The sequence below is a fragment of the Triticum aestivum genome, chromosome 3B (genome assembly GCF_018294505.1).
Source record: "Triticum aestivum cultivar Chinese Spring chromosome 3B, IWGSC CS RefSeq v2.1, whole genome shotgun sequence".
Lineage (NCBI taxonomy): Eukaryota > Viridiplantae > Streptophyta > Magnoliopsida > Poales > Poaceae > Triticum > Triticum aestivum.
Window position 1 is genome coordinate 82,639,902 of NC_057801.1, and position 7,582 is coordinate 82,647,483.

Consider the following 7,582-nt stretch of genomic DNA (forward strand, 5'->3'; position numbering starts at 1 on the left):
AGGCCACAGATCGGGGAGTGGGACTAGGGTTTCGGGCTCACCTCGCAATAGCTCTGCCGCTGCCGAGAAATGCGCTCCACCACCGCGGAGAAGAAACCACTGCCGGAGAAGTTGCTTACGGCGGCGCCGCTCGCCCAGTCCAGCACGGGCGAGTCAAGCACGGTCACACAGTCGCCGGTCGAGTCGTGGACGGTTGACTCTTGACTACGTGGCCATAGGTGGACCCCACCAGTCAGAGCACATAACCCCCAGTGTCCTAACCAAATCTCAGCCTAACGGACAGCCAACTAGCCGCGTAAATGGTGTGTTGCATGGGAGCTATTTTTTCCAACGAAGATGTCGCATGCAAGCTATTACAGCCAACGACGTCGCATGAGAGACAGTTCACACCAACGACGTCGCATGGGAGCTATTCACCCCTGAGACTTGGTGTCGATCAGGAGCTTCATGGATAACTGGTTGGTGGTGGCCATGCTATTGATTAGTTCCCTATGTTTCTTCTCGACTATCTGGTCCTGCAGCCTGCCAGGAGTAAGATAAAGTCAACTATACTTTCAGACTTCTTACAGCTATTCTAGTAGTTCAGTTCTTACAAAATGACAGAACTTGGCCAGAAATATGCATATGTCAGTTTCGTAAGGAAAAAAGAGATGGAACAACAACAACATTTCTGTAGATTGTACCCACTACCAAAGAGATCCCCATATGGCAGTAACTTCAGCAGATTAGGCCGCGCTTGGAAGCAGTGTAATCAAATACAGGTGTATTTATTTTACGCGTGTAACTTACCGGCCACAAGCAGATTTCCAATCATAAACAAAACGATGGACAGAGGTCTGTATCTTTTCTACAGATGTATTTGAGACTAAAACGGTAATTCAAACAAGGCCTTAGTGGTCAATTTGAAAATTTGAAGGGTAAACCACAAGGTAATTACTAATTATCACAACCACGCAAGCTGTTCCACTAAATCAAAATGAAATTTTTAGGCGATATGCAAAGTAATCGCAACATTTGACCGAAAGAAATATCTCAAAGCCCAACATTGCATGTTTTTTCCCCATTATTGTGTACAGTTCAGATATAACTTTTTTTAGGGGTAGATATAGCTTTTTATATACTTCAAATGATATAGCAATGTCAGTGTAGCAGAGAATTAAAATTAATAAAGCTGGTAACAAATACTACCAAGTATCACAATATACAGTGGATCTGTTACAATATACAGCGGACCACTCTGCTCGGTGACGGCGCTACACATACTTTGCAATGTCTGCGATGTCAACTGGCATCACATAGTGTGCCAACCCCTCTTACCAAATTGTATTTTTATGACAAAACATAAACACCAAGAGTTCAGATGATATGGCATCACAAGGTTGTGAGTCTAGCGCCGCCACTGACGACTCTGCTAGTTCTACATCAAAAGGTAGGACTGCACGTTTATATATGAGATAAGATTTGGGCAAACTCATTTAATAACATTGTAATGTTCCTATCTTAATTACAAGACATGAATCGGCATTCAATTTATCAATTATGACCTGATTATGATGATATATATCCACCATGAACTGATCAACACCCTTGTAGATCTACCTAGCCTCGCACCCAATCCCAACACCCAGCCGGCGCAGATTAAAAAGCAAAAGACACGAGGAGAAGTAGGCGGCGCAGAGCACGGTGGATTCAGAGGATGTCGCTCACAGTGTTGCCTTCGGTCCCCGCCGGTGCCGCCCGCCGGCGATCGGAGAGGAGATTTGGCGAGCGATCAGAGCGACGATTCAGCGAGGGTTTTGCGGCTGCGTTGGTTGGGCCATATAGGGCACGAGTAGCCGCCCTGTTTTTTGTCCATCAAAGGCCCGGACTTGTACTTTTAAAAACCACTCAAAAAAACGGGCCTACTCAAAACCACTCAAAAAACAGGCAACAGGCAACAGGCACCTCCTAGTTTTGCGTTTAAAAACCACTCAAAAAATAGTTTTGCTTTTAAAAAACCCCCATTTCGATGCAAAGTTTTTTTTGGGGTTTTCTTGGGCATCTTTATTGTTTAAGTTGGCCTTAATTGAGTTAATTAAATATTCTGCAATGTATAAAACCTTGTTTGGCTCTTAACATGGAGCCCACATGCATCAATGCTTATATGAGTTATAGTCCGCTCAGGGCGCCACTTTGGGTTTCCGGACGATTGTCATATTTCATGATTTCCAAAATGTCGGATGGGTACATAAAAAAAAGGAACATCTCGGTCCCCTCAAAGGTCAAGGTGTTTCTATGGCGACTTTCCCTGCCACTTGCTCCCGACGACGGGCATTTTCAAAAAAGGAACATGTCACGTATTAATGCATGCCCTCTTTGCGGCGGGGAGGACTCATGACGACATGCAATGATAGGTTGCACCATGGCTCATTGCACATGGGCCTTGTCTGACGAGGATTCGGTTGAGCGGATGGTCCACTAGTGCAGAACCGGGCGTGAGCTCCTATGTGCCACATTTTGCGGCTAATTGCCAGCTTGACGCACAGGAGCCGTGCGACTGGGCCGGCCCATTGAGAGGGAACAGCGAACTGTGTTTCTGTAAATATCGCGAAAACAAAAGGTGACGATGTGAGGTATCGAACTTGTGACGTCCATCTCCTCAGCGAGTGGTACTGGACACTCGAGCTAACTGTTATTTGTCATTAAAAGTGCATCGCGACCTTATTTAAGCTTTAAGTTGCGGGATATGCCATGTTGCATTTTATTTTTTGTATCTTTATACATTTTTGAAAATTGAACACATTTTGGAAAACACGAGACGAAGTTTTGAATAAATGTGAACAAAATTTTAAATTCAAAAAAAGTTTTTAGAAAACACGAATTTGTTTTGGGACTTCAAACAGATTATGAAAAAGTTGTGACCATTTTCTAAAAATAAGAACTAATATTTGTGAAGGTGATTTTTTTAGTTTCGAACAATTTTTAAATTACTTGAACAATTTTTGGAATTTTAATTTTTTGCTAAAAATAAATAAATACTGGAATCCTGAATGTTTTTCCAAATAACGAACCAAAATTGAAGTTCCACACATTTTTAGTCATTTGGGAACAAAATTTGAAGATTTCAACATTTTTCAGAAAAGTGAAGAATTTTTTGAAATGCGTACATTTGCAAATTTGTGAACTAAATTGAGAAACTCAAATATTTTGTCGAAACATGTACAATTTTGAGGAATCTCAAACATTTTTTGTGAACAAAAATTGGAACAAAATAGAAAATGAGAAAATATATTGAAATTATAAACAATTTTTTGAAAACAGGGTCTGAAATTACAATTCTCCGAATGTTGTTGAAACAATTTTTAAAATCACGAACATATTTAGAATTTTTAGACCAAATTTAGAAATCCAAAACAAAATTTTCAAATTTGAAACGGGAACACATTTTAAGTACGGGAACAAATTTGGAGTACATGGAACAAAAATTTGAAACAGGAACAAATTTTGAGTACGGGAACAAATTTTGAGTACGTGGAACAAAAATTGAAACGGGAACAAATTTAAAATCAGAAACAAATTTGAAACGGGAACAAATTTTGAGTACGTGGAACAAAAAATTGAAAAGGAAAATATTTTTCAAAATCACGAACATATTTTGAATACTTAGAACAAATTTAGAAATGGAGATTTTTTTTGGAAATCCCAAACAAATTTGAAACGGGAACAAATTTTGAAATTCCAGAATTTTCTTTTAGAAATGTGAACATTTTGGTAATTTTTGAACAATTTTCGTAAACACAGTCATTTTAAAAAAATGAATACTTTTAAAAAGCATGAACAATTTTTTGAGTTTCCGAACAATTTTTTAAATATGAACCTTTGTAAATAAAGAAATTAAACTTGAAAAATAAAAAAGAAACGAAAAAAAGAAACAGGAAAGTAAAAAGACCCAAAACTAGAAAATACCGACTGGGAAACTTAAGAAGGTTCCCAAAACCGGAATCACGGGAACACGTTAAATGGGCCGGCCCAAGGTTAGCGCTCGATAGGTGGCTCTGTGCGAAGCGTCGACTTTTTGACGCAGAATGCGGTAAATAGGATATTCCAAACCGGGCTATAGCACCGGTTTGTAATGCCCTTTAGTGCCGGTTTTGTAACCGGGCCACCACGTGGCACGAGCCCGTGCCGGGGGTTGGGAGACCTTTAGTCGCGGTTTGTTTTTTGTATATTTTCTTTTGATTTTTTTAAATAAATTGATTTTTTTTCTGATTTTCAAATTTCTGAATTATTTGACGATTTAATCTCTAATCACCACTCATTATTCCAAGTCGTCTAACTTTCTAGCCGGTCACCCATCCTCTCACTACTCCAGTCTGAACACGCTTAAGGCCAACTCCACCGCGCGACCCCATCCTGTCCGGGCCTATCCGTTTGGCATAAAACGGACAAACCGGGCGACCCAGCGCGCAGGAGCAAACGGACTTTTGTCCGTTTTGTGTCCACTTTCGACCCATCCGCGGTCCAAGCTTGCGCCGCTTTTGGGGTGAAACAGACATCACGCGGACGCATGGGCCGTCTGCGTGTGTCCTCCCCTGGCCCGCCCGTCGGTGGCCCAGGACGGGCCTTTTTCTATCCGCCCCCTCCCTTCCTCCGGTCGCATCCCACTCCATTCTTCTCAACTCTTCCACACTCTTCCCCTCAATGCCCGCCGCCGCCGCCGCTGCCATTGCGGCCGCGCAACACGGACGCGCGCTCGCCCAACCCCTTCCCCTCGTCGCCACCGAGCTACCCAACCACGACCGCCTTGTTTGCGCACCCGTCGGCCGGATTTGAGGCGGATCCGGTCGGTCTTGAGCTCGCCCGGGTGTGGGATGCCGTGTCGCGCCATGGACTGGCCGGGCATCTTGCCGGAAGGCCCTGGCAGGGCCGCAAGGCCACATGCAGGCAGTGGCTCGTCCTCTAGCCGTTCGGATCTGCACCGTCGATGGTCCACCGACAGATACGCGAATGGCGGTCGGCCGAGCTCGGTGCTTGCCCAAAAGCTCGTCGGCGCACCGTTGCCCCTCATCAAGTGCGACCACTGCCCAAGGATGGTCGTGCGCCGCGTGTCTACAACACCAGAGCATCCCGGATGGGTGTTCATCAAGTGCTTAAACGATGGGGTACGTGTTCTTTTTAGCTTCGATTTGTGCTCTCGGATTAGATTAGTTGTGCTAACTTTAAGTTTTATTGTGTAGAATGGATGCAAGTTTTGATATTGGGAAGAAGAGTACATTGATATATTGATAGAGCAAAATCTAGTACATGTTCGTGCACTTTTAGCTATCCTAGAGGCTGTAGATGAGACAAGTGCACTTGTTGATAGATTAGAGGCTAGGCACGATACTACATGTGAGGAAGCAACATCGACTTCTGGCTTGAAGAAGAAAGGAGGGTGCAACGTCGAGCCTCCTCCACAGATAAACAATGAGTGCATCGAGAAGGCCCTAACCCAACTCAAGGGAGCAGTTATGGAAGTTTGGTATCTTTTCAAATGTATTCTTGTGGTTCTTGTTTTCTTTTGCCTTACTTTACTAGTTAAAATGTGATGATGTATTTGTCATGTACCAAAAATGAATGATGAAAAAAGCTTAAGGACTTAAAAAATGTGCACGCGGACAAGATGCGGCCGGGATGCGTCCGCGCGCTGGGCGCACGTCCATCGCATCCCGGAAACTGCCCGGACACGACCCCACTGCCCTACCCAAACGGACAGAATCCGGACAAAACGGACGTTCGTTGGGGTCACGCGGTGGAGTTGGCCCAACTTTCGGGTTCTATTCCCCCTAGTTTCCAAGTCTGCATTTGTTGTTTACCTGACAATAGTAAGCTGTCAATCCTATTAACCCTCAGGAGTTTAGCTTGAGCATGAAGTCACATGTTTCACTGTTTGAGTTTGAAACTATTATTCTAAAAAATAATTATTATTTAGTAACACTAATATTTTTTGAATAAGTAGTTTGACCATAGTTTGACCATAGTTTGACCAGATTTGACCACGGTTTGACAAAAATTCAAAAAAACTAAAATAATTATTTAGTAACACTAATATTTCTTGAATAAGTAGTTTGACCATAGTTTGATCAGATTTAACAAAAAATCAAAAAAAACTAAATTTTTTGAGCATATCTTTTTTTCCTTTCAGAATTTGAGGATTCTAAAAATTTGCAAACAGACCTACGGCTGATTTTCATGCTGTCTTTTTTATATGTTATGCTTTTTTTCGATATCGTATGCAAAATATATGGTTGTTTTATTTTTTTCATAACACCTTTTGCAAAACATGTTCAAATTTAACTTTTTAAATTTTTCCTAACTAGTAGATGTAGTAACATAACTACATCTCGAAGGATTTTAAAATTTTGAAGTTTTTATCATTTTATTTTGTTTTTTTACAAAACTGAAATGGCGATACACCGAGGGGGGGTAGAGTTTGAAAATTGTCTTTAGTCCCGGTTTGTGTCTCCAACCGGGAGTAAATGTTAGACCCCTTTAGTCCCGGTTTATGATACAAACCGGGATTATATGCTGGCCCTTTAGTCCCGGTTTATGTCACAAACCGGGGCTAAAGGGGTGGTGGCAGGTTGGCGTCACAAACCGAGACTAAAGGGGCTCGTGGGGCCTCAGCCCGACGCCAACCTGCCATCACCCCTTTAGTCCTGGTTTGTGACACAAACCGGGACTATAGGTCACAAATAAACCGGCACTAATGCATAGCCATTCGAACCGGCACTAATGGTCACATTAGTGCCGATTCATTTACAAACCGGGACTAAAGAGCTGAACATTAGGCCATTTTTTTACTAGTGGTCGACAACACTGAGCCTAATGTGAAGTGTTGGATTTCTTTAGATGCATGAGTTTATCCCATGAGAACTTCACAAGGCTGGCTATAACTCTGTGGACAATTTGGTATGCGACATACAAACTCCTTCATCAACACATACCTGATGGACCTAGCATCGCTACCACCGGCGGCGACAGTGCATAGACCTGTCTGTCAAACGGGGGATCTCTCATAACGCTGGCTGCCACCGCCGGAGAGTTATATGAAATTCAATGCGGATGGGGCAATAGCAAGCAACGGCCATATAGGAGTAGCGGAGGCAATCTGTAGAGATGCCAATGGTGTTTACCAAGGAGCTTCAGCGACAGTAAATAGTGGCATCACCGACACAACAACACTTGAAGCTTTGGCCCAACGCTATGTCACTTGTGGCGTACAGAAACTTTGTGTAGCCTCGTACTATTAGGTAGTGGTGTAGGACATTGAGTAGCTCCGGAGGAAGTTAAGGTCCAATTCTACATGAAATATTGGAGCGCAAGGCTGGGTTTCAATCTTGTAAATTTATCTTCGAGCGTAGGAATTTTAATTTTGAAGCACACAATCTGGCCAAGTTTGCATATAATCTATACATAGGACGCCATATTTGGTTGGATAATCCGTATAATGATACCATTTTCTACCTATGAATAGTTTGCATTAATAAAGTTGGGCGAGATTTCTACAACAAAAAGGGATGATCTGATTAGAACACCGATGCTTTCGTTCACCGTGGGCAGC